This window comes from Humulus lupulus, chromosome 5 (genome assembly GCF_963169125.1).
Source record: "Humulus lupulus chromosome 5, drHumLupu1.1, whole genome shotgun sequence".
In the NCBI taxonomy this organism is placed as follows: Eukaryota; Viridiplantae; Streptophyta; class Magnoliopsida; order Rosales; family Cannabaceae; genus Humulus; species Humulus lupulus.
Genome location: NC_084797.1, coordinates 224,662,922 through 224,690,902, shown reverse-complemented (window position 1 = coordinate 224,690,902; position 27,981 = coordinate 224,662,922). Strand labels below are relative to the sequence as shown.

The window sequence follows — 27,981 nt, the reverse complement described above, 5'->3', positions numbered from 1 at the left end:
TCAAATAATTAATTGTCACATACTTCAGCTTTTGATAATTCCATGTTGACTTTTGCTATACTTCAAAGGTGCTAGAATTTTATAAACTAATCTTATCATAATTCTAAGGTTAGAAGCTACCTGTAATGGAAAATTTTCCTGATCTGTTTGTGTTTTAACTATTTCAATGAAAGATTGGTAAAACCAAAGTGTTTCTCAGAGCTGGCCAGATGGCAGAATTGGATGCTTGTCGATGTGAGGTCTTAGGAAGATCAGCAGGTGTCATACAGAGGAAAGTTCGATGTTATCTTGCTCAGAAAAGCTTTATCTTGTTACGGGTTTCTTCCATTCAGATTCAAGCCTTTTGTAGAGGTAAACAATAGTTTCCACTTGTTCTTGTTCGTGAAAGACACTTTCCAGGCCATGAGACTATTGAACATAGACTATTATCCATTGATACAAAATTTTATATGACTAATGTTTTGTTTCTTTGGATCTATGGCAGGACAAGTTGCACGCTATTAGTATGAATGCAAGAGAAGGGAGGCTGCTTCTGTTAAAATCCAGACACATTATCGTATGTGTCTTTCTAAGAATGCATACCAAAAGTTGTACTCTTCAGTTGTTTTAATTCAAACATGTATACGTGGGATGGCTGCTCGTAGTGACCTTAAGTTCCGGAAGAAGACAAGGGCTGCTATTATTATCCAGGTAAAGATATCATGTGTAATTGATATACAGTTGCTATAAAGAGCTATTTCAACTGAAATTTGAGAAATATGCCAACTGAATTTATGGGTGCATGGCATGTTATAGGATATGACTGATTATTTTTTACTTTTAGAAGTATTAATTTGAAAGATAGTGGTTTGTATTTTCATTTTCTATATTGTCAATGCTAACTTATTCTTGTCTATGGACTATGTCAGAGTCAATACCGGAAATACTTAAATCGCTACCGTTATTTAAGGATAAAGAAAGCAGCAGTGACCACACAATGAGCTTAGAGAAGAAAAGTTGCACGCAGAGAATCACGAAAGCTCAAAATGGTTATTCTGTTTTATTATTTCTTTTTCCTTTCTAAGGTTTTCTCATCACCATTTAGATCTATTCTAGTGTTATTTGTTGATGTCATGCTTGTTCTATTGCTTTATGAAATTGTTTGAGGTTACAATTTGCAAAATTGTCTTGCCAAAATTATTTTCTTCTTCTTCCTGATTTTAGACCTAGAACTCATGCGCATTCATGTATTGACAATAATTTTATGTTTTTTAATATATTTTGATATCATCCAATCTTTTGCAGGCTGCTAAGGAAACTGGTGCCCTTCAGGCTGCCAAAAATAAGCTGGAAAAGAAAGTTGAAGAATTAACCTGGCGTCTGCAGCTAGAGAAGCGAATGAGGGTAAGCTTTGCTTCTTCTTTTCTAATTTTTATTTTAGATTATTTTTCTGCTTTTATATTTCCAGTTGTTATCTTCCTAGAGATTAATTGATATTTATGGTACTTGTATCATGTTTGATTGATATGATTTGATTGAGTTTGATACTTTTACCATGTGATTTGGCTATGTAATTTAGAAAACATATTAAAAAGATTAATTCAACTACCAAATTTATCCACTTAGCATGTGATGATTTTTATATTCCACTGCTCTGAAAATATTTGAAAAATGTTATACTCCAAATCCAAAACTAATACTAATCCAAAAGAAAAAAAAGAGAACAGAATAAGTAAAGAATAAATTAAGTACCTAACGTATAATAACAAGAGTAGGCAGTAACCAAACAAATTAAGAACTGAAACAATTGCAGAAATGGAGCACCTAATTTTTGTTTTAGGTACCATTTGATCTATATAATATACATGGATATATACGTGTAACATCAGCCATACATTATATATCAATGAAAAATTGAAAACAAATCTTTTGTTTCATATTAGGCAATGAGGCTATTTCCTCCGTATTACTATCTACTATTGATATCTGATTTCCATGTCGAGGAGAGGATATTTTTGTATGCATCTGTTTGGCAATCTTGATATTATTATTTGATGACGATGGTGAAAATAACTTAATAGCTTATTGCTAAATTCTTATTTTCTTAATAACTTAATATCTCTAAAGTTCTTTGTCATCATGATGATTGAATGTTGAAGGTCATTTTACAGAGCCACAGAAAGTTGAATCATGATCCATTCTCTTTACAACCTTTACAACACTCTTGTCTCTGTTCCTCTCAAGATGTTACAAATTTAGAGAATAAAACTTGTTCTTTTTCACGACCAGTGAAAAAACTAAAGTAATACAAACTCATATAGCAAAGTATTACAAGTAAAAAAATAGAACCAACAAACTTAACAGAAACAGTTAGAAGTTAGTTGCCTGGACCAATATAGCAAATTTCCTCCTTGGTTCAGAAACTAAACTTGAACTAGTGATTGCCCAAATAGCCCCTTAGGGCCTATCCATCTTATAATCGAATGAGATCCAAGCAGTGATAAAACTTGCTACCTGGAAGTACTTTAGTAATCATATCAGATGGATTATGTTTACAAGAATATGCAATTTAAGTATGATGTATTTCATTTACAATAAATAAAATAATAATTTCTGACAGCTGTAAAACTATAAAATATGTCAAGCAAAAGTAAAGGATTTGCCCCAAATTAACAGGACCTCACATGTAATTTCAAATTCAACACTGATGCTTCCTTGATTTTCTCTATTACATTGAGGCATTAATATTGACTCAGATTGTTTCAATTGATTCAGAAAGTTTGAGTTACCCATTTTTTCTCAGAAACTGATGGTTTTAATTCCTTTCAAAGAAATACTTGGGAAAAAATAATTACATGATCATTAGAGTCTATTTTTAATGGATTTTGTTATTTGTATTTTTCATCATAAGGTCAAAGTGTTTATATATAATGAACTCTCAGGAGCAAAGTCAGAACTGAAAGAGCTTCTTCAGAGCTTTGGAAGGTACTTTTTTCCAATTCATTCTTAATATGATATTACCTTCTTTCTTAGCTGCTTTGAGTTTTTCCATCTCTGATGCTAAACATGCTTTACTTTTCAACTTTATCCAGATATAAGATTGCTCAAAAGGTCTGTTTTTTGGCATATAAATTGAAAACCTATTTATGAGCAGTTTCCATGTTTTTTTTCTTCATGAAAGATGTTAAGTTGTGTTGAATGAATGTAACTTTGGGTTTGCAGGTTGCGTGTTTAGCTATTGTTTGTGTTATATGTTTCACCTCTAATGCTTTTATAGGCAGCAAGAGCAGCTGATTATAGTATTGGGAGTAAGTTGCTGATACATAAACCCCTCCTCTCACTTTTTGGAAACTTGACAGAACGAACAGGGTAGAGTGATTTGTTTTGTTATTATTGTATTGTTTTGCAGAGTTTAGGTTTTTGAAAAGATTAATACTTGTCCATGGACGTTACTCATACAACCGTACATCATTTCTATCCTAGTATTCATTTTACAAGTCTCTAGTGGTTTGTTTCATCCAGATCTTGTGAGTTCTCCTGGACAATGCCATTTATTTTCAACTTTTATATCTTTTATAAATGACATGTAAACATTATTCCTTCTGATCTTGTATATTATTCTTTTTTAAATGTCTGGTGTACTAACTTTGGCATGTTTTCAGCTTCTCTTTTGTTTCAGGTGTCTCAGGGACTAGTTTTTTTAATTCTGTTAGCTTGATGGCTTATAATGTTTTCTACACTAGTGTTCCTGTTCTAGTCAGTGTCCTGGACAAAGATCTTAGTGAAGAAACAGTGATGCAGCATCCACAAATTTTGTTTTATTGTTAAGTGGGAAGGTTCTTTATAGGATAATTCACCTCATATTTGATTTTTAATGTTTATTTGAGATATTTTTCCCATCAGAATTGGCAATGGGAATTTACGGTTGTTGACGGTGAGAACTCGTCAACGAAGTTAAGTTGGAAAAATTATCAAATTAAGATCACTAATCGGAAATCTGTAAAAACTTGAACAATAACCCAAGAACTAGGATAGAACAATAATGGAGAATTCAGTCTTTCATTCACACTCAAAACCTCTGCTACAGTAAAATTTCCAACCCCCCTTCAGGTGGTCTTAGAGTTCATTTTATAGTAGGCTCTAATGGCCTTAGGTACATAGTGGTCCAGGGGACCAAGTAGTACATACGTACTGTGTCAGGGGAGTGGCTTCAGAGGTCGTGGTTGTACAACCTATATAGGAGCAGGTGTCAGGAGGATGTCTCCACTACTTGTCTGTACCCATGTCTGATGCGTGGTGGCAGACGTAGTGGCGCAGGAGGTAGTGGTGTCGGCTCTGACCTATGGCCGTGGACGTACGGACCATGATCCTTACCCCAAAAGTCTCATTGGCACTGGTATCCGTACTTAGTACTGGGTCGTACAAATATGCCCCGTTTGACTCGTACTGGATCTCCTAAGCATAGGGATCTCGAGGTGTAAGGAATGGGACCCTTGGTGTGAGGCGGAGATCTTGGGTCCTTGGTATGGGATATCCAAAACTTCCTAAGGTTACTCACGAGTCTGAGCGATAGGCATGTGGCCCTGGAAGATGTCTGAGGATGCGTGGTGAGACGCTCTCCTTGCGACCCCCTTGAGGGCGTGGCTCCCTAGCTATTCACAAGGTCGAGTGCATTGTGGATGTGGCCCTCATGAGGACAGAGGCGCCGAGATTCTCGAGGCCACTTGGGAGGCGTGGCCTAGGCGTCTTACGAGGCCACTTTGGTGGCGCGGCCTAGGCATCTCGCGAGGCCACTTGGGTGGCGTGGCCGAGGCCACTTGAGGGATGTGGCCGAGACCTCTCGCGAGGCCACTTGAGAGGTGTGGCCTTGGCATCTCGCGAGGCCACTTGGGAGGCGTGGCCTAGGCATCTTGTGAGGCCACTTGGGTGGCGTGGCCTAGGCATCTCGCGAGGCCACTTGGGAGGCGTGGCCTAGGCATCTCGCGAGGCCACTTGGGTGGCGTGGCCTAGGCATCTCGCGAGGCCACTTGGGAGGCGTGGCCTAGGCATCTCGCGAGGCCACTTGGGTGGCGTGGCCTAGGCATCTCGTGAGGCCACTTGGGAGGCGTGGTCTAGGCATCTCGCAAGGCCACTTGGGTGGCGTGGCCTAGACATCTCACGAGGCCACTTGTGTGGCGTGGCCGAGACCTCTCGCGAGGCCAGTTGAGGGATGTGGCCTAGGCATCTCGCGAGGCCACTTGGGAGGCGTGGCCTAGGCATCTCGCGAGGCCACTTGGGTGGCATGGCCTAGGCATCTCGCGAGGCCATGGGGTTGAGGGCATAGGCGAGGCCGTGGGGGCGAGGCCGTGGGCGAGATGGGTCTCGCGAGGCTACTGAGCCTTGGCACTTATGCCTTGCCAACGTGGGACAGTTGGCATCGACTCCACGAGAACCGAACCCAGACTTGTGTTGTGATGGCGTGATGGCTTCCCGAGAGGACGGTGGCCTAGGGGCCTTGCCTCGGCCTCATACTTTCTATTGATGAGATTATGAGCATCAACACTTTCCCCCCAGTCTAGGAGAGTACCTTTAGGTGCCCTTGTAGACTATTCACCTTGATCTCTTTAAATAGGCCCTCATGCATGGCTTGATATTCTCCCCTTACTCCCTTGGCTTAGTGGTGCATAGACCCTTATTCCTTTCAAGAGGTAAGGGGTTCAATCCCCCACAACTTGACTTTCACCATAGTTCCTTTCATTTTTTTTGCATATTTTTTCACTTCATTTTTTTTTTAATTTTTATGAACTAATTTCTTGGTGTGTATATTTTATGACTAACACACATTTCTGGTTAATTCTTGCAGACGCGCATTTTCGACGCTTTGGTGCTTTTGGCTCCCCGACCTTCTTTGGACCCCGACTTCGTTCTTTTAATCGCTTGAGGTATATTTTCTTTCCTTCTCCCTTTTATTTATTTATTATTACTATTTATTTTTATCGGATCTAAACTAGCAGTACTTGGGATGGGGTACATCCGTTTAAGCTTGTAGTGAGTTTGACCATATGCACGCCCCTCCTCTTTGTTTAATTTTTTTTTTACCCTGTAGTATGCCATTTTAGGGCGTTTGCATATAGAGGTATTAAGCTTATTCCTTTGTGTTTTGTAGCCTTCCCATCGTTTATACGTGAGCCTCTTTTTGCTGTTGGGCCGCGGTTTCATGGCCAGTGACGGCCTGTCCGACATACCCCCAAGGGCTGAGTTTATTGACCTGTCCTCAGACTCAGAGTCCCCTGAGGGCAACCCTCACCAGGACTATGGCTCTTTAAGACAAGCCTGCATCCGCCACCTTGAGTGCATGACCGAACTTAGACGTAAAATTTGGGTGGTGGAGAGCGAAATTGACTCGGTGTCGAGAGGGGATGGAGGACCTTCACCCCTGGGCCTTAGTGACCATATAGCGCGTCTTAGGATGACCCTTTTTGAATTATGGTGGGAGTTATAATTTATGGAGGGACACATTCCGCCAGAACCTCCTCCTCCCTCTTCGCCTGATGACAGTCATGGGGCTGCTAGCTCCTCTCCCCAGCCCCTAGTCTCAGTTTATCCTAGCTTAGTGCTTCTGCCATCGCTCCCTCGATGGAAAACTCTTGCTAGGAAGAAAAAATGGAGGGTTAAGTGTTCTGCCCCTTCCTCACATATTTCTTTTGATTTTTCAGATATGTCGAAAGCACGCAGACAGGTGTCCGCCCAGGAAGAGGACGATGCCCCCCTACTGGCGTCCAGTCTAGTGTCACACGTGTCTCCGAACAAATTGAAGGCCATCGTGAAGCACTACCGAGCTCCTCCAGAATACGCTCTGCATGTTCCTCAGGAGGCCTGTCGGGCCGACCGCCCTAAGAAGGGCTTTGTGGCTTTGAGTGAGCAGATTTTGAAGGCGGGTGGCACCATTCCTCTGCACCCGTTCTTCATGGCGGTTCTCAACTATTTTGATTTGGCCCCTCTTCATTTGTCGCCCAACAGTTGGTTGACTTTAAGTTGCCTCTTCATTTGGTTCAAGGATAACGTCCAACGCGCCCCGACGGCGCAGGAGGTGCATTCCTTGTATAACCTTATGGGAGTGCCCAAGTCCAAGGGTTTCTACTACCTGCAGAAGGCCAACAGTGAGCTTCCCTTAATAGAGGGCTCGGTGTCCAACACAGGGCCTTGGAAACAAGACTTTTTCTGGGTAGAGGGGCCTCTCTCGGTTCGTGAAGGCTTTCGCGCCGGCCTTAGTAAGTATCCTGGTCTTTCTCTTTTTCTTATTAGAACTTACTGTTTTGCACTCTTGCTTGTACTGACATTGGCGTGGTTCTTGTAGGGCGATTTGCTGATCCCTCAGTCATTGGGCCGGAGGCGGAGGCCATAGGAAAACTCCTTGCTGGAGACTCTGACCTGAAGAAGGCAGCAGTCCTATTTACTGTGGTGAATCTCAACCGCCACCAATTGTCCCCAGTCTCTAACCCCAAGTTCCTGTGGTCAGTTACTGGGTTTAAGAAGGCTATGGATATGCCGACTGGGCTGTCACTACACGATGGTGAGGCTGAGGTGGAGATGGAGGATGTTCCCCTCGAATGTGGGGGGTCTCATCAGCACCCCCTGTCCCCCGGAGGATGCCCTCCTTACGATTCCCATGACCAGGACATGGCCTGTCAATCTCCGGACCCGCAGCCCGCAGCGGGATGTTACGCTCCTCCTGGCATTGATGGAAATGACGCCTTCCCTCAAGTCCCTCATGATATTGGCTTGCCGGATGCTGATTATGTCGACCTCGCCGAGCCCCCTTCTAATGCACCAGGGTTCCAGTTTATCCCCTTCCCTGCGCCTCCTCCTGCTTCGGCGAGTGGGTCATCCGTTCCTGTCCAACCAGATGTTCCTAGCGTGGAGGCGAAGCCTTGGGTGACTAGGATGGCCTCATCCTATGCCCAGCATTTCATTCAGATTGCCTCGAACCTCCCTACCTCCGACTGGAGAGGTCTAGGGAATGTGACCCAACCAGATCTTGGGGAAATCCTAAGGCGTGCCGCGGCCTGAGTGAGGTCTTGCACCTTGTGTTGATTAATATTATGTATAGGTGTACATGTGTTTTCCTTTTTGTTGCTTATTGCTGACGCCATTGACTTTCTTGTGCAGATCTACATCGTGTCCCTTCAGCATGTTGACATGTCCGGCGTCCTCTCTGCATCTACTGCCGAGAGGGACGGACTCATGGCCTAGGTCCAGGAGCTCAAAAATGAGCTTAGCGGAACCAAGGTCCAATTGTCAAAGGCCCGGACTAAGTATGCCAATTTGGACTCAAAGAGGGAGAAGCTGAAGGCCAAGATCAAAGAGCTAAAGGGCAAGGCTAGATGCTTGGAGCGCGAGCTCTGGGGGGCCAAGGCCGCTGCGACCGCGTCGCAGGGGAGGGTTACTCAACTGGAGACTGAAGTTGAGGCCCTAATGGCTGAACTAAAGTCGGCTCAGGAGAAGATCGCTTCCTTGGAGGCGGAGAGGGTCATAACTGAGTGCAAGTCTATAGACCATGCTCTTTACAATGTGTGGAAGCAGGATCCCAACTTCGACTTCTCCTCTTTTGGCGAACAGGTCGTTGCCCGAGCGGCCTGGTGGAGTGCCCACTACGGGAGACCTTGAAATAGTCTCGCTCCTTTTTTTGTTTTCTTTTTATTTTGTAACATCATTACCAGTGCTACTTTTCTGTTAGTAACTCTTGTACTATCCCGAGAACTCTTTTTTTTAATGTATAAATACATATGTTGCTGTTTATTTCTTGTTCTATTGCATTCGAGGCCCTTTTAAGCCCGGGGTTTAGTTGGTTCCCCTCTTTTATCTATCAGGCTGGAGGTCCTTTGGAGCCCATGTGAAAGGGTTCGCTGGGACCTCTTTTGGTGCCTCTTGGTTGCTTTTATAAGGATATTTTGACCCCTTGGGTCTTAGTTATCCTTTTATGTTTTTCTTGCGCGCGCTTATTATTTCTTTGCGAGAAGCGTCCTTCTCATTGTTATTCATAGTACTATTTTTGCAAGGGTCTCCTTTGGGACCCTTTTTGGCTAGGCGGCTTGGTGGCCGCTCTAGACTTATTATTATTGTCGTCACCATGCGTTTTTTGTAAGTCCCTATGGCCTCCCTTGGTGTTCATAAGGGTAGCTAATCCTTACGATCCCAAGGGGTGCCTTGTAAGGACTTCGTTGAAGGCCCTAGTATAGGGGGTCTTTTTGGTTTTGGGTCACTTCCTCTTGATAGAGGGCCCTTTTTTAGGATACTCTTGGTAGAGGGTCCTCTTTTAGGGGTCTCATTTTTAGGAGGGCAAGGGGTCCCTTTTTAGGATCCTTTGTTATAGGGCCCCTTTTAGGTTCCCTTTGCTAGCTGCCTGCTGTCGCCTCCTATCCTGCCCCCCAAGTGTCTGGTGAAATTTATTTCGGCAGGCACTTTGGCTGATGCCCACGTAGCGAAGGAAAATAATACATGAGGTCGAACAGTTTTACCCACAACATGCAGTTCCATTCATCACATTCATAATAAACGGTCTCATACAAATAGTTGCAATGGTACATATGAAGTTTTTATATTAAACAAAAATAAAAGACTCACACCTACTTAGGAGGCTATCTAAGTAACCTCTTTGACTTCTTCCTATCATATTAAGGCAGTATGCAACACTTGTTCTTTTTCCATCAAACATGGGTGCCTTACTGGTAGTACTTCCTCAGGTGCTCCGCGTTCCATGCTCAGGGTATGAGGGTGTCGTCCATGTGAGCTAGCTTGTAAGTGTTCGGGGGGATGCACTGAGCAACCTGGTAGGGCCCCTCCCAATTCGCCCCCAGCACTCCTGCGCCTGGGTCTCGTGTGTTTGGGAGTACCTTCCTTAGCACCAGGTCGCTAACTCTAAAAGTTCTCTCTCGCACCCTCGAATTGTAGTACCTTGCGGCACGCTGCTGGTATACCGCCACCTTCATTTGGGCTTTTTCTCTCTTCTCTTCCAGCATGTCTAAGTTTTCGGCCCGGGCTACGCGGTTGGCTTTGTCTCCATATGCCTGTACCCTAAGGGACTCGACTCGCATCTCGACTGGGACCACGGCCTCGCACCCATAGGCCAAGGAGAATGGGGATTCCCCAGTAGTCGTGTGTGGGGTGGTCCTGTAAGCCCACAACACATTTGGTAGCTCATCTACCCAGGCTCCCTTCATCTTTTCCAGCTTTGTCTTCAAGTTCTGCTTAAGGACCCTGTTTATGGCCTCCACTTGCCCATTGGCCTGGGGGTGTACAACCGCGGTGAAACTCCTCCTTATGCCTATTTCCTTACAATATTCATCGAAGGCTCCTCCCTCGAACTGGGTACCATTGTCGGAAATAATCGTGTAGGGTACTCCATATCGACACACAATGAATTTGTTGACGAAAGAGGTGATGTGCTTGGCGGTTATCTTCACAAGGGGTTCCGCTTACCCACTTAGTGAAATAATCCACTGCCACCACCGCGTACTTTGCTCCACCCCTGCCTGTAGGAAGAGCGTCGATCAAGTCTATCCCCCAGATAGCGAAGGACCAGAGGCTGGTCATGCTGGTCAGTTTGCCTAGGGGTTTCCGAGGGTAGTTGGTGTGCCTCTGGCATTTGTCGCATTTCGTGGCAAAGTCATGCGCATCTTTCTCCATGGAATGCCAGTAGTATCCTTGTCTCATGGCCTTCCTAGCTGTGGAGGGTCCGCTCTCGTGGTTGCCGCACTCTCCCTCATGTATCTCCTGTAACACTTTCAACGCCTCCTCTTCTTCTACACACCGCAGGAGGGGCATTGAGAATCCTCTTTTGTAAAGGACCCTATTTACCAGGGTGTATCTTACGGCCTTGTACACCAACCTCCGGGATTCGTTTTTATCTGCAGGCAAGGTTCCTTCTTCCAGGTACCTCTTGATTGGCTCGGTCCATGATTCCCTCGGGGCACTAATCATGTGTACGTCCGCGCCTTCGATGCTGGGTTTTGGTAAGTACTCCAAGGGTATTGATTCCAAGACATCACTATCCTTGGTAGATGCCAGCTTTGCGAGTGCATCGGCATGGGTGTTCTTTTCTCTGGGGATTTGCTTTATAGTATATGCCACCAACCGTCCCAGATAGCCCTTCACCTTCTCCAAGTATGCTGCCATCTTGGGTCCCCTCGCCTGGTACTCTCCCTTTACTTGGCATAATACCAGTTGAGAGTCGCTGAAGATTTGAAGGCGTGTCACTCTCAGCTCCTGGGCCAAACGCAGGCCAGCTAAGAGCGCTTGCTTCATTATTGGAGGCCTCAAACCAAAATCGGATTGCGCAATACATTCTATGTCCTTCGGGCCCAGTCATCATGATGCCCGCTCCTGATCCTCCTTCATTTGACGCCCCATCAACGTGCAAACTCCACTCCTCTGAACCTCCTAGCTCCTCCTCCGTAACAGGCTGTTCTACTTCTTCATTCCTTCCTTCATTCGGGTGATGGGTGAGTTCTACTATAAAATCCGCCAGCACCTGTCCATTGATGGAAGCCCTCGGAGTGTATACAATATCAAACTGACTCTCAATCGACCATTTCATTAGTCTCCCTAAAGTCTCTGGCTTATGTAAGACCTGTCTCAAAGGACTATCTGTTAAGACTTCAATTGTATGTGCATGGAAGTAAGGTCTCAACTTCCTCGAAGCCACCACTAGCGCATAGGCCAGTTTTTCGATCTCTGGATACCGGTTCTCCGCGTCCACCAAACGTTTGCCGATATAGTATACGGGTTGTTGCTGCTGCTTCTCTCCCTTAACCAGGGCTGCGCTGATGGCATGCTCAGACACTGCCAAGTACAGGTACATCTTCTCGTCCTTCTCTGGCTTCGCTAACAGGGGTGGCTTCCCCAGGTGCTCTTTCAGCTTGACAAAAGCTTCCTCACATCTTTCATCCCAAGCGAACTTTTTGCTCCCTTTGAGGATGTCAAAGAATGGGAGGCACTTGTCGGTGGACCTTGAGAAAAACCTATTAAGGGCCGCCACCCTTCCTGTTAGGCACTGTACCTCCTTCTTATTCTTTGGCGGGCTCATCTCTATGAGTGCCTTTATCTTGTCAGGATTGGCCTCGATGCCTCTGGAATTGACCATGAAGCCCAAGAATTTTCCTGAGGATACCCCGAAGGTGCATTTGACTGGGTTCAACTTCATCCGGTATTTCCTGAGCGTGTCAAACATCTCACCAAGGTCTTTGTTGAGCTCTGCTGCTATTTTGGTCTTCACTAACACGTCATCCACATACAGCTCCATATTCCTTCCTATCTGATTGGCGAACATTTTATTCACCAGCCTTTGATAGGTGGCTCCCGCGTTTTTGAGCCCGAAGGGCATTACCTTGTAGCAGTATAGCCCTTTGTCTGTAATGAATGACGTGTGCTCTTCATCTGCCGGGTTCATTGGGATTTGGTTGTATCCTGAGTAGGCGTCCATAAAACTTAGTAACTCATGTCCTTCTGTCGCATCTACTAGCTGATCTATCCTAGGAATTGGGAAGCTGTCCTTAGGACAAGCTTTATTCAAGTTCGTGAAGTCGACGCAAGTTCTCCACTTCCCATTCGGCTTCGGCACGAGTACTGGGTTCGATACCCACACAGGGTAGAAAGACTCACGGATGAAACCGTTGGCCTTCAACTTGTCAACCTCCTCCTTTAATGCTGCGTATCTTGTTGGGTCTAGCTCCCGCCTCTTTTGCCGGACGGGCCTTGCTTCTGGGGAGATGTTCAGGTGGTGACACATCACACTGGGGTCTATGCCGACCATGTCCTCATGACTCCATGCAAACACGTCTAGATTATCTTTCAAAAATTTCGTCAACTCCTCCTTCACGTCACCTTGCAGGCTCCTTCCTATCTTCAATTTCCTTAATGGTTCCTCCGTCACCGTAACCTCCTCTACTTCTTCTACCGGTTCTGCTCTTGACTCATCTACGACCCGAGGGTCCAGCTCCTGCAGACCCCTCGTGGGCATACATAGCGCCTCATGTACTACCATGGCCATTGGCTCGCGTGGTTTTATAGGCGTGCGGAGTGAGGTGTTGTAACACTCCCTCGCCTCCTTCTGTTCTCCCTTCATACTTGCGACCCCTCCTGGAGTCGGGAACTTGACAACCAAGTGATATATTGAAGTTATGGCTTTCAATTCTCTCAGGGAGGGTCTCCCCAATACCGCGTTGAAAGCTGATGCACAATCTACTACAACAAAGTTAGACATGACTGTAGTTTGCCGGGGTTTCTCCCCCATGGTAAGTGTCAATTCGATCATTCCGAGGGGTTGCATTGAGTCCCATGTGAACCCGTATAGGGACGACTGGCAGGGCTTCAGGTGACGAATGCCCAGCCCCATCTTTTCCAAAGCAGGACGATATAGGATGTCCACCGAGTTCCCATTGTCCACTAGGATTCAATGCACACGCATATTCGCCAATTGAACTGTCAACACCAGCAGATCATTGTGGGGAAAGTGTACCCCCCGTGCGTCCTCCTCAGTGAACGTTATCGAGTCATTTTCCCCCTTGAAACTCTTCGGGGGTCGTTGTTCTAAACTCATGACGCAGGGTGGAGGACTTCGTCGAGCCTCTCTCGCATATCTATCTCGCCCCTTCCTAGAGTCTCCCCCAAATCCTGGACCTCCAAAAATGGTTCGGACCTCCCCCTGTATTTCTGGGGCTCGCTCTTGCGCCTAGGGTGCTGTGGGCTCGCCCTCCGGCCTTTGCCTTTCTCTCCTGACATAGCGTCCCAAGTGCCCCCGGCGGATAAGCTCCTCAATTTCCTCCTTCAGATGGATACACTCTGCCGTGGTGTGTCCGATGTCCTTGTGGTATTGGCAGTATCTACTGGGGTCCCTTTTGGACCGATCCTTCCTCATTGGTGGGGGCTTCTTGAAAGGCACTCGATCTTCGTTGGTGATGTAAATATGCTCCCTGGTGTCCGTGAGGTTCGTATAGTAAGTATAAGTCGTTGGCCTATGATCACCCCCTCGTTTGGTCTTCCTCTGCTGGTCATCCCTCGACCCATCGTACGTTCTTTTCTCTTTTGCTACATTCGACCCGTCGTTAGTTGGGGGCTTCGCGTGGGGCTCCTCCTTCCCCGCCTTCAGGTTTGCGCGGCCATCTTCCACACGGATGTACTTCTGTGCTCTTTCAAAGAAGTCATCCAAGTCGGTGACTTCCCTCTTTAACATGTTGTCCCACAACTTGCTTCCTGGGAGCACCCCAGCGGTAATGGCCATTTTTATCTCCCGGCGCGTTAGGCTCCCCACTTTTGTGGCCTCCATATTGAACCGGTGAATGTATCTCTTCAGGCTCTCTTTCTCCCCTTGCTTCACGTTGGCCAGGCTGGTACCTGGCATCGTGTAGTCCCGCACGGCATGGTACTGTTGGAGGAATTCGTCAGAGAACTGCTGCCAGGACCTGATGGACCCTGGCCTTAGCCTTTTGAACCATTTGTAGGTGGGTCCTTTCAGAGTAACAGCGAAGCAATGGCACCTGGCACCACTTCCGATCCCTCTCAGTTTCATCAGATCATTAAACGCATCCAGGTGGTATTTCGGATCCGTGTTTCCTTCGTAAGGGGTCATATTGGGCTCCTTAAAATTGGCAGGGAGTCGGATTGCCTGAATTTCTCTCACAAAGGGCGACTCATGGTCGAAGTCCTCCTCAAAGGCCTGGCCGCCTGACGCGGAGACGATCTTGCTTCGCAAGCTCCTCATCTCCGTGTCTAGGTCCTGCCTCCTCTTGCTGAGAGTATCCCTTAAAGCGGACGGGCTGAGGTCCGCCTTTCCCTTGCCTTCTCGAGGCGCCACAGGGGGCGTGGTCCCTTTGCCCGCCGTCTTCTTATTAAGCTCCTCCCGCAAGTCTGAGGGTGTTCTTTTGGAGGTGACCTCATCCTCATGGCGATGGGCAGCGTTGGTCCTCGGCGCTGGCTTCGGGGCCTGCTTAGGCGGTTCGGGGTGATCGCGTTGCTTCACGTGGGGAGTGTTACTAGTTGAATTTCGGGTTCTCCCATCATCTACCGGTACCGTGGTCTCCACCCCATCCTTGCCCTTCTCCTTCCTCTTAGGCAAGGTTACGCTGGACTTACCCTACAGCAAGCCGTTAAGGACCTCTTGCATGTTTTCTAAGGTGGTTTCTAATCTTTGGTTCTTGCGGTGGAGCTCACGTATCTCCTCTTCGTAAAACCGGGATTTCGAACTCGAGCTCACGGAGTGGACCCGGGGGTGTTTGTCAGGCCTACAGGTAGAAGGGCCCGGGTCTTGCCGGCCGGAGTTCGGTGCTTGCGGCAGTTTTGGAGGAGGGAACTCATCAGCGTGTACCGGTGGTGCTCTTGGAGGACTCCCTCCAGGTGGAGCGGCTGGCAATGAGGACACCCTATCGCCTCCGTGAACTTCAGGGTCTTTCGGGGGCTCCACGTCCCTGGGTGGAGGAGCGTCCTTCATGGAGGCCTTCAGCTGGACTCCGTTCAGGTGAACTTTTACCTCCCGCGTCTCCCTCGGTCGCTTCGAGCATCTTGGCATCTTCTTCTTGTCGGAAACAATGGTGGAACAGTAGCTTGAAACTAACTTTCCCACAAACGGCGCCAAACTGTTGACGGTGGGAACTCGTCAACGAAGTTAAGTTGGAAAAATTATCAAATTAAGATCACTAATCGGAAAGATGTAAAAACTTGAACAATAACCCAAGAACTAGGATAGAACAATAATGGAGAATTCCGTCTTTCATTCACACTCAAAACCTCTGCTACAGTAAAATTTCCAACCCCCCTTCAGGTGGTCTTAGAGTTCATTTTATAGTAGGCTCTAATGGCCTTAGGTACATAGTGGTCCAGGGGACCAAGTAGTACATACGTACTGTGTCAGGGGAGTGGCTTCAGAGGTCGTGGTTGTACAACCTGTATAAGAGCAGGTGTCAGGAGGATGTCTCCACTACTTTTCTGTACCCATGTCTGATGCGTGGTGGCAGACGTAGTGGCGCAGGAGGTAGTGGTGTCGGCTCTGACCTATGGTCGTGGACGTACGGACCATGATCCTTACCCCAGCAGTCTCACTAGCACTGGTATCCGTACTTAGTACTGGGTCGTACAAATATGCCCCGTTCGACTCGTACTGGATCTCCTAAGCATAGGGATCTCGAGGTGTAAGGAATGGGACCCTTGGTGTGAGGCGGAGATCTTGGGTCCTTGGTATGGGATATCCAAAACCTCCTGAGGTCACTCACGAGTCTGAGCGATAGGCATGTGGCCCTGGAAGTTGTCTGAGGATGCGTGGCGAGACGCTCTCCTTGCGACCCCCTTGAGGGCGTGGCTCCCTAGCTATTCACAAGGTCGAGTGCGTTGTGAATGTGGCCCTCATGAGGCCAGGGGCACCGAGACTCGCGAGGCCACTTGGGAGGCATGGCCTAGGCGTCTCGCGAGGCCACTTGGGTGCCGCGGCCTAGGCATCTCGCGAGGCCACTTGGGTGGCGTGGCCGAGACCTCTTGGGAGGCCACTGGAGGGATGTGGCCGAGACCTCTCGCAAGGCCACTTGAGAGGTGTGGCCTAGGCATCTCGCGAGGCCACTTGGGAGGTGTGGCCTAGGCATCTTGCGAAGCCACTTGGGAGGCGTGGCCTAGGCATCTCGCGAGGCCACTTGGGTGGCGTGGCCTAGGCATCTCACGAGGCCACTTGGGTGGCGTGGCCTAGGCATCTCGCGAGGCCACTTGGGTGGCGTGGCCGAGACCTCTTGCGAGGCAACTTGAGGGATGTGGCCGAGACCTCTCGCGAGGCCACTTGAGAGGTGTGGCCTAGGCATCTCGCGAGGCCACTTGGGAGGCGTGGCCTAGGAATCTCGTGAGGCCACTTGGGAGGCGTGGCCTAGGCATCTCGCGAGGCCACTTGGGTGGCGTGGCCTAGGCATCTCGCGAGGCCACTTGGGAGGCGTGGTCTAGGCATCTCGCGAGGCCACTTGGGTGGCGTGGCCTAGACATCTCGCGAGACCACTTGTGTGGCGTGGCCGAGACCTCTCGCGAGGCCACTTGAGGGATGTGGCCTAGGCATCTCGCGAGGCCAATTGGGAGGCGTGGCCTAGGGATCTCGCGAGGCGACTTGGGTGGCGTGGCCTAGGCATCTCGCGAGGCCATGGGGCGAGGGCATAGGCGAGGCTGTGGGGCCGAGTGCGTGGGCGAGATGGGTCTCGTGAGGCTACTGTGCCTTGGCACTTTTGCCTTGCCAACGTGGGACACTTGGCATCGACTCCACGAGAACCGAACCCAGACTTGTGTTGTGATGGCGTGATGGCTTCCCGAGATGACGGTGGCCTAGGGGCCTTGCCTCGGCCTCATACTTTCTATTGATGAGATTATGAGCATCAACAACTGTCTAACCTAAAATGCTAATTTTCACTTTGTTTTTTTATTCTTGGGAACAGACTTCTGAATCCTAGCACATACGCTGGATGGTTTGGAAGATCTCTTTTTTCATGTGAGTTGTGTTTTTTAAAATAGTCGAACTCCTAAACAACTATTTTTGCTTCTTTTGTTCTTTTATATTTAGGCTTGCTGAATTATTTAGTTTTAAGCACTTCGACAAGACTTGAACTTAAATTTAGATGTTACTTAGGGAACCATTACATTGACCAAAACTTTGGTTGCTCAAAATATAGAGATGGTTGTTGCTTTTGATCCACTAATACTGATTCCTGGCTTGATTGATGTCCAGGCAATTGTTGTATTTGTAATCACATACATGCCTGCGCTTATGAAAAAAGTGAAATGGAGGATAGCTTATAGCTTACATATCAGGACATTTTGGTCTTATATTTGCATGAAAATTGGAAACCCCAAATAGTCTGGGTTGGAGCTTTTAGAGTTTCATTTGGGGTCTGAGACAGTAACGCCTGTACAGTACAAAGTCATTATTAGTAAGTATAGCACATACTTTAATCTTAGCACTAGACCTTATATATATAATTTAGTTAAATCAGTTAGTTTAGTTAAGTTATTGAGAGTAATTTTGAGCTTAGTACTAGACCTTATATGCCTTAATTAGTATAGCACATAACATTATGCATACAAGAAACAGATGGTAGAAAATGAAATAGATTTTCTTTTGCTTCTAGCTTGCAACTAAAGTTGAATGATTAAACATAAAGTATGCTTGAGTTCTTCTATATCATAAAAGACCTTTTCTTCAAAAATCATAAACTTGACACTAAAGCCAAGAGTTTAGAACACAGACAGGAAACTGAAATTTAAGACATACCATAAACCGTCTCCTCAAAACATCGATTATTGTCATGTTTGATTTTTTATTTTATTATTTTTCTTTATGATTTTGTTGTATAAGAAGTCAAAGTGTGATTCTGTTTTTATTCATTAATTTTTTTGGGGATATATTGACAGAATTTAGAGTACTGGAATCAATTCTTCCTCACATACTTTTTGATCACTGAGAATGATATATTTGTTATCTTGATACATTTCACAAGCCTTGTTTTAAGTTACATGTTTTGTTGCTTCAGTCGTTGTTTTGCATGGTAGTACATCTTGCTATACCCTGCTGTTTCGTCACGTTTTGGAGTTATTACAAATTTAATTTAAACTTTATATGCTTACAGGTGGAAATTAGCTTAAGTCTTATGTTCTTAATAATAAAATAACTTTTTTTTTTACAATGTGCAGGTATATTGAGATGATTTCTTTGGAGCAATTCTTAACAACATTTGTAGTTGAGGCCTTTAGAATGGAAGAATGTATTTCACTAATTTTTGTATACATTTCTTGTTTTGTATTTAGTGATAAAGGAATCTGAATTGGGCATAAATTATGTTGTAATATGATTTCTTAAGCCTAGACTAGTAGACTAAATATTGTAATTACATTTGAGTAATTAATAAAAATCTATTTATGTTACCTTAATTGGCTTCAACTTTCATATTTGTTTTCCTAGTTTTGTGTAAGTAAAAAAATATTATGTTTCTCTATGCTAATATAACATGTGTTATACTAAAGTGTAGTATAACACAAAAAATGTGTTATACTAAAGTGTAGTATAACACAAATAATGTGTAGTATAACACAAAAAAATGTTATACTAAAGTGTAGTATAACACAAAAAAAGTGTTATACTAAAGTGTAGTATAACACAAAAAAAAGTGTTATATAATCGACTATAAATAACATAATTAAACACTTATCTATATATTAAAATAACACAGAAATTGTGTTATCATTGACAGTACAATAACACATCTGTATAACACTGATAAAGTGTTATGTAAAGTACCCTGACCTACGATAACATAGTCGATCTTAACACATCAGAAAGTGTTATCGTATGTTTTGATAACACATTTTCGGTATTATTAAAAGCATTTTTTCTTGTAGTGAAGTTCCTTATTTCTAAATGTGTAAATTTCAAGAATTTGAATGAAATGTATTTGCTGCCATACTTTTGTGTGTTTGAGATTATTGTTTATATTAAGAGTACAATGGTGAATGTTAATAAACAATTCAACGGTTATTGTTTTATTTTTTTTGTTTGTAAAGTTATTGATCATTATGCGAGATATGGTAATTGTAAAATTAACCATAATGAGATCGGGGTCAATACAATTGATGATGAGATCTTTGTGACCTTAATTGAATTTAATACATTCGATGAGAAATGTATGATAACCCTAAAAAAATTAATATGGTTCATGTATGTAGTGATGAGACTAATGCAACCTTAAGAGAAGGTAAACATTTCAATGCAATTAATGATGAGATAATTGCAAAAGAAAGTGAAGATACTAAGGTCAATGCATTTGACATTGAGATCATTGCAAACCTAAGTAAAGATACCAAGGCCAATGCATTTGATGTTGAGATCATTGCAATTGTGAGTGAAGTTAATGCAATCCAAGGAAATGGACAAGGATGGTGGTATGATACTTATGCCACCATTCTTGCAACCTATGATAAAACTCTTTTCGAAAGCTTTGAAAGTGAAAGGTGGGACTTGAAGTCCAAATGGGAAATGAAAATAGATCCAAGGTACTTGGAAGGGGCTGAATTGATGTGTTCTTTACTAATGGAAAGAAAGTGACCCTAATTAATGTTTTCTATGTTTCCAATATGACTGGAAACATTATGAGAGGAAGTCTATTGAGTAATCTGACATCAAAATAGAGTTTGAATTCAGTAAACTCACTTTGACTAAATTGGACACTTTTATGGGAAATAGTTATATATGTGATGGAATGATCAAAATTTGAGCTCTTGATAGTGACAATAATGATATGGCATCTAAATCTTGCAATGTGATTAATTCTAATTCTATTACTTTGTGGCAAAATAGACTTTCTCATATAGGTTATAGCACAATTAAAAGAGTTGTTAAATGTGGATTAATTTATTTTGATGTGAATGAGCATGATAAATGTAAAATATGTGTTAAATCTAAAATAGGAAAGAAAATTTTTCCAAGTGCTGATAGATGTTCAAACTTGCTAGATTTAATACATAGTGATTTATGTGAATTGAATGACATGTTGACTAGAGGAGGAAATAGATACTTCATGACTTTTATAGATGATTGCTCTAGGTATACTTATGTGTATTTACTTAAGAATAAGGATGAGGCATTTAATGCATTTAAAATCTATAAAACTGAAGTAGAAAATCAATTGTAAAGGAAAATAAAGACTCTTAAAAGTGATAGAGGTGGTGAATACTTTTCAAATGATTTCAATGTATTTTGTGCACAATATGGCATTATACATTAATGCACTGCACCATACACTCCACAAAAAAATGGAATAGCTGAAGGAAAGAATAAGACTGATGTTGAGATGATTAACTTTGTGCTTTTATATGCTAAATTGTGTTATAATTTGTGGGGTGAAACCTTGCTTGCTGCGTGTCATATATTGAATCAAATTCCTATGAAAAAGAACAATGTGTGTTCATATGAGTTATAGATAGGAAAGAAGCCTAACTTAGGCTATCTTAAAGTGTAGGGGTGCCTTGCTTATTGCATGAGCACAGAGCCTAAAATAACCAAGTTTGGTCCAGGGGGCATAAAATATGCATTTGTTGGCCATGCCTCAAATAGCAAGGCCTATAGGCTATTAGACTTAGAGTCTAATGTGAATCAAGAGAAGTGGAGTTCTTTGAGAATATGTTGTATTGTGATAGCAATTCTCAATAGCAATTCTTGGAGAGCTTTGGTGGCGGCCTGCACATATACGGTTACGGCTGCTCGACCACCACGACCAAGGATATCTCAGAGGAACTAGGGTTGTAGCCCTGTTTTTGCCGCCTAGGTCGGTCGTATGTAATATTTGATGTACATACACCTTTTTAAAAGTTTGGTTTTAATATTTTGGCATCCCATGAATGTATGAAACTTTTTAAATAAAAGTGAACAATTTTTTTGACCAAAATTTTTAACCCTAACCCTTCACATTATCAATAGTTACACATTTTAAGCCAAATTACTTGATTAACAAGTCTGACATAATTTAAAGTACATAGTTTAACAGTCCTAGATTAGGCGGACGTTAGAGCTTGGTATCAGAGCTGCCAAGGTTTAAGGGTTCCTGAAGATTGTTCGGGTATGTACACTCGCCACTAAAGACAAGCTCGACTCATGGTTCAGTAACTATTATGTGGTTATGTGTATAATTGCTTAAACATGTTATGAATGCCTTATCTGCATCACTGTTTAGGAAGCATGAGATAATCTGATAGGGCCTGGCCCTTGACTATTGCATGAATGATAAATAATGTGATTTTTAGCATTGTCACCGTTTGTGAATGTAAGGAAACTACTTATTAGCGTTATTATTTGTATAAAGGCCAGGAAATTCTTATTAACACTGTTAACACTGGAAGGGTTTAAAGAATATGCTTATTAGCATTGTTACACTTACGCAAATGCTTAGATATGTTTATGTGCATTGTTATTTGTTGATGTATATCCGGAAGTGCTTATTAGCACCATGAATGAGCATATTATGTGTTGGCATGCTTATTAGCATTGCATCTGTTGTTTGTCTGTTTGATCTTGGACCGTCAAGTGGCAAGAGGTATAGTTATTACTTACCTAAAGGTCGATTTGATCACTGCAAAGTGGATTGAATAATATAATGAATCCTCAAAGGTCAGAGAGGTTGGCTGGCCAAGAGTTATAGGCTAGGGATCAGGGCCAGGCCCCACCGCCAGCTCTAGAAAACTGGCAATGGGTGCTTGCTAGTATGCAAGACAGGTGAGAGAGGTAGGAAGAAGAGATACGCCTCATGAGACCGCAACATGTTCTAGCAAGGAACCCATAATCCGCAGTATCGACAATGATACAACTATAGGTACCAGCAGTTGTGCAGCCCTAGGCAGGGGGAGATAGATGGGAACCCCTGTATAAGAGGTTCAGGAAACAGCACCCTTCAGTCTTTGAGGGTAGCTCAGATCCACTGAAGGCTGAGCAGTGTATGACCATGATAACCACCATTCTGGATTTAATGAGGGTAGGTTGTAATGAGAGAGTGGCCTGCGCCACTTATATGTTTTGGGAGGATGCCCGAATATGGTGGGAGGTGGTATCCCAGACTAGAGCAGTAACCACCATGGAGTGGGAAGAGTTTAGAACCTTGTTTAATGAGAAATACTACAACAACGCAGTTAAAGCTGTGAAGGCTAAAGAGTGTTGCAAGTTACATCAAGGTAACATGACTGTGACTGATTACGCCTTGAAGTTCGACAGACTGGCAAAGTTTGCCAGGGATTTGGTGCCCACTGATGGGATGAGAAGAGAGCGATTTCTTCAGGGGGTACAACCTATGATAGCCAGGGATGTTCGTATTACTATTGTGTCAGGATTGACTACCTATGCCCAGGCTATGGAGAAGGCGCTTACAGTTGAGAGCGTAAAGAACAAGATCTGGCGTGACAATGTAGCCAGAAGGGATTCTAGATGGCCGGGACCTCCATTTATAGGTTTTGGTAGGGGCGGAGGCCCCAATGATCAGAAGAGGAAGACTCTGGATACCGTTTCTACTCTAGGGGCAGATAGGAGGCCACGAGGCATACAGATGGGCCACCGGTGTGGCAGTGAGACCTGGAAAGCATTCTTAGAGTGTACTCGGTGCAGGAGGTGCCATATTGGGGAATGTCGGGCGAAGGCGTGCTTTGTTTGCGATAGTGTGGGGAATTTGAAGAAGGACTGCCCGAGAGACAAAAGGAAGAGCAGAAGAAGGTGGACAACCCGACGCCAGCTCGGGTGTTCACCTTGACCCGGGCAGAGATCAAGATTAGTCCCTCTATAGTTATAGGTCAGCTTTCTACTGCTAAAACCTTCTATACTGTTTTGATTGATTCGGGTGCTACACACTCTTTTGTTGCTAGTAGGATTATAGATGGATTGTGTAGACTATGTGACTTCTATCTCGTGGGGTTTGGTACTATGTTGCCTATTGGGGAGTTGGTAGTTTCTAGGAGATGGGTTAGATCACTACTAGTTACACTGGATGGCAGAGAATTATCAGTTAACTTGGTAGAATTGGTTATGGCTGATTTTGATATAATCAAGGGTATGGATTGGCTAGAAAAGTATGAGGCAATGATAGATTGCAAGAAAAAGATGGTAACCTTTGAGCCCGAGGGTGAGGACCCCTTTGTATTCATTGGCACTATACATCGACCCTGTATACCTATAATATCTGTATTTAGAGATAGAGACCTATTGCAAGGGAGATACATAGGGTTCTTAGCTAGCGTGGTGGATACCACTCAGGTCGTGCTAGTGGGACTAGAAGAGACCCAATTAGTGTGTGGGTTTTTGGACGTGTTTCCAAAGGATCTGCTAAGGTTACCTCCACACAGGGAGATTGAGTTTGTGATTGAATTGGCGCTAGGGACAGTTACAATGTCTAGGGAAACTTATAGGATGGCTCTAGCTAAGCTGAAGAAACTAAAGGTTCAACTATAGGAGTTACTAGACTTAGGTTTTATTAGGCCCAGTTTCTCACCATGGGGTGCACCAATTCTCTTTGTGAAGAAAAAGGACGATTCTCTAAGGATGTTTATTTACTACAAAGAACTGAACAAGTTGACTATCAAGAATAGATATCCACTACGAAGGATTGATAATTTGTTTGATCAGTTGCAGAGTAGAACGATATTCTCTAAGAAAGATCTTTGATCTGGTTATCACTAGCTGAGGATTAAAGAGGAGGATGTACTGAAGACAACTTTTCACACCAGGTACAAGCATTATGAGTTTGTGGTGATGTCGTTTGGATTGACTAATGCCCGACATCATTTATGGATTTTATGAACAGGGTGTTCAAAGATTACCTGGGCCAGTTTGTGATCGTCTTTATTGACAATATATTGATATACTCTCAGACATAAATAGAACACGAGCAACACCTCAGATTGGTACTACAAAGGTTGAGAGAACACATGTTGTATGCGAAGTTCAAGAAATGCGAGTTTTGGTTGCCACAAGTGACTTTCTTAGGTCACATAGTCAGTAAGGATGGGATTAAGATGGATCTAGCGAAGATTGAGGCGGTTAGAGATTGTTCAAGACTGAAGAACGCTTCAGAGATCAGAAGTTTCTTGGGATTGGCATGGTATTAAAAATGCTTCATTGAGGAGTTTTCCAAGATTACGTCATCACTGACAGAGTTAACACTCAAGAATTAGAAGTTCTTATGCTCAGACAAGTGTGAAGACAACTTGCAGAAGCTCAAGAAGAGTTTGATCACTGCTCTGGTTTTGAGTCTTCCTACACATCGGGACAAGTTTGTAGTTTATTGTCACGCCTCGAGGAAGGGTCTGGGTTGTGTTCTTATGCACATAGGGAAGGTAATTGCTATGCATCACATCAGTTGAAGGAGTATGAGTAAAGATATCCCACACATGACTTAGAACTTGCAACAGTGGTTGTAGCACTGAAGGTGTGGCGACACTACGTGTATGGTTTGAAGTGTGAGATATACACTGACCTTAAAAGTTTACAATACTTCATCACCCAAAAGGATATGAACATAAGGAAAAGACATTGGTTAGAGCTGGTAAAGGATTATGATTGTGAGATCCTCTTTACCATGGGAAGACCAACGTGGTAGCATATGCCTTAGCTGGAAGGGTTCGGGACAGTTATATAGTGCCAGGCAAATTTCAAGGGAATTGGCTGCTGATATGGCTAGGTAGGAATTGAGCTAGTAGTGGGCCAGCTAGCCAACATCACCTTATAGTCTACTCTTTTAGAGAGGATTAGGGAGAAGCAGTTAGGTGATCCACAGTTGGGGCAGATTAGAGGGAACATCTTAGCTGGAGTAGCTAAGGAATATACGGTGTCAAGCATGGGCTTGTTGAGATACAAGGATCGGATCTACGTTTCGATGGACACTGGGATCAGACAGGAGATTCTGGATTAATCTCATGCTAACCCTTATTATCTACATCCGGGCACCACGAAGATGTACTAGGATCTGAAAGTTTTATATTGGTGGCATGGGATGAAGAGGGACGTGACTGAGTATATGGGAAAGTGTCTGGCCTGTCAGCAGGTCAAGGCTGGGCATTATAGGCCAATAGGGTTGTTACAGCCTCTGGATATCCTAGAGTGGAAGTGGGAGGACATCATGATGGATTTTGTGGTAGGGTTGCCCAAGACAGTGGGCCAGCATGAATCTATTTGGGTCATGGTATATCAGTATACAAAATTAGCTCATTTTCTACAAGTGAGGACAAATTACATGGTTGACCAGTATGTAGATCTCTATGTGAGAGAGATAGTTCGCCTTCATGGAACCTAGAGGTCTATCGTGTCTAATAGAGACCCTATATTTACTTCCAAGTTTTGGGGAAGTTTACAGAGGGTGATGGGTACACAGCTGAAGTTCAATACAACTTATCATCCTCAGACCAATGGTTAGTCTGAGAGGACTATTTAGGTATTGGAGGACATGCTGAGAGCATGTGTGTTGGACTTTGAAGGTCCTGGCATAAATATTTGCCTCTGATAGAGTTTCCCTACAACAGAAACTACCAGTCTACCATTGGAGTGGCACCATATGAGATGGTGTATGGTTGGAAGTGCAGATCGTCCCATTCATTGGGATGAGATGGGTGAGAGAAAATATTTAGGTCCTGATGCAGTTCAGAGGACCACTGAGGTTTTCGAGAAGAATAGAGCTCGGATGCTCGCGTCTTAGAGTAGACAAAAGAGTTATTTAGACCCAAGGCGAAGGAACATGGAGTTTCAAGTGGGAGACTATGTCTTCCTTAGGGTTTCACATCTGAGAGGGGTGAAGAGGTTCGGGAAGAAGGGCAAGCTGACCCCAGGTTTGTGGGACCATTTGAGATCCTGGAGAGGATCGGTCAGGTGGCCTACAAATTGGCATTCCCACTACATTTTCTAGTGTGCATAATGTATTATATATCTCCATGCTGGGGAAGTATGTATCAGATGAAACTCATGTGCTGATTAATGAGGATCTGGAACTTGAGGCAGACTTGTCTTATGAAGAGTAGCCAGTTCAAGTTTTAGACAGGAAGGACAAGCTCCTAAGGAATAAGTCTATAGATTTAGTTAAGGTATTATGGAGGAACAGCAAGGTCGAGGAAGCGACCTGGGAGTTGGAGGTAGACATGCAGACTCAATATCTTGAGTTGTTAAGTTAAAATTTCAAGTATGAAATTTCTGAAAGGAAGGGATAATTGTAACGTCCCAAAATTACCGAATAAGGCTTAGGGCCTTGATTAGGTGGCCAGGGAATTGTATGTTTATTTGATCTATTTGATTTTGATTATGTGTGTGTTATCATAATATAACTAGTTATGCATGTTTAGGGATATTAAATATGCATGTGGGCCCGTTTCTTATTAAAATGGCAACTTTCGTAATTTGGCCCGTTATGGGCATAATGCATATATGTGATATATGTGAGAGACCACATTATTATGTGGGTTTATTTAGGTTACTCGGCATGAGACGATCCTAGGGAGCAAGTTAGTAGGAAGGTCACAACGGGACCCAATACCCGACTCGGGGCGAGTGAACGGGTATTTTAGGTATTTAGAATTAAATTGGGTTATCGGATAACGAGAATTAATAATTGGGGATATATTTGGAGTTAGTGAGTTTGGGAGGGAACTAGGGAATTTGACCATTTTGTCCTCGGGGACATTTTTGGTACCCCGAGCCTCGGGATTAGCTTTAGTGAAACTGAAGCCTTAGGAAACATTAAGAAACAAATAGAAACACTTCACTGACCGACTATCTCTCTCTCTCACTCCCTTTCTCTCTAAGCTTCCTTTAGCTAGTTTTCTTGAAGAATTAAGAGGATTGTGACTGGAAACCAAAGAATTGAAGGCTCGAGATTAGAATTCGGATAACTTGTGGCTAGGGGGTCATCGTTCACAACTGAGGTAATGTTTTAATCTTTGTCGTAATTAAATTTTATTAGAATTCATAGTTGTTCATGAGGTGTTCTTGAACCTTATAGCTCAATAGTTGAATTTGGTATTTTTAAGAGTTTTGCAACTAGGTTTTAGTTGGGTTTTGGTGCTAGGAAGATTTTAAAGCTGTTGTGATGGTTGAATTATAGTTTGGGTTAAAATTGGGATAGTTTTAGTTGGATTTGGTTGTTGAAAAATGAAAAAAATCTGGGTTTGTAGGGCCAACCGCAGCTCTGTTCTTGAGGGGCCTCGACTCAACTGAACCTAGGGCCTTGGGAGGCTTCTATCTGGGAGATGTGCTGCGACCCTCAAGGGGCAGGTTGCAGCCCGAGTCTATTATTAGGGGCGGAGGGCCGCTGACTTGAGGGGTACGCTGCTACCCTCAAGGGCAGGTCCCGGCCCGCCTGGGCTGGCCTCAATGAGTTTTTAGCTACGGGAACCTTTTCCTTAGGGCTCGGGAATGATTCTACTACATGGCTTAGTAGATTTCGAGGCCCCGGAGGATAGGACTCGGTCCGAAAGCCTTTATTTGCTCAGAACCGGGATCGT

At 44.1% G+C, this 27,981-nt stretch overlaps 1 long non-coding RNA gene across 1 annotated transcript; it reads left to right on the top strand.

Moving 5' to 3' along the window:
- Positions 1-1,283: 1,283 nt before the first annotated feature.
- LOC133834018 (uncharacterized) lies at positions 1,284-18,897 on the top strand. Its single transcript, XR_009893272.1, has 2 exons — positions 1,284-1,383; positions 18,661-18,897. It is a non-coding gene; the product is annotated as an uncharacterized LOC133834018 (long non-coding RNA).
- Positions 18,898-27,981: the final 9,084 nt, after the last annotated feature.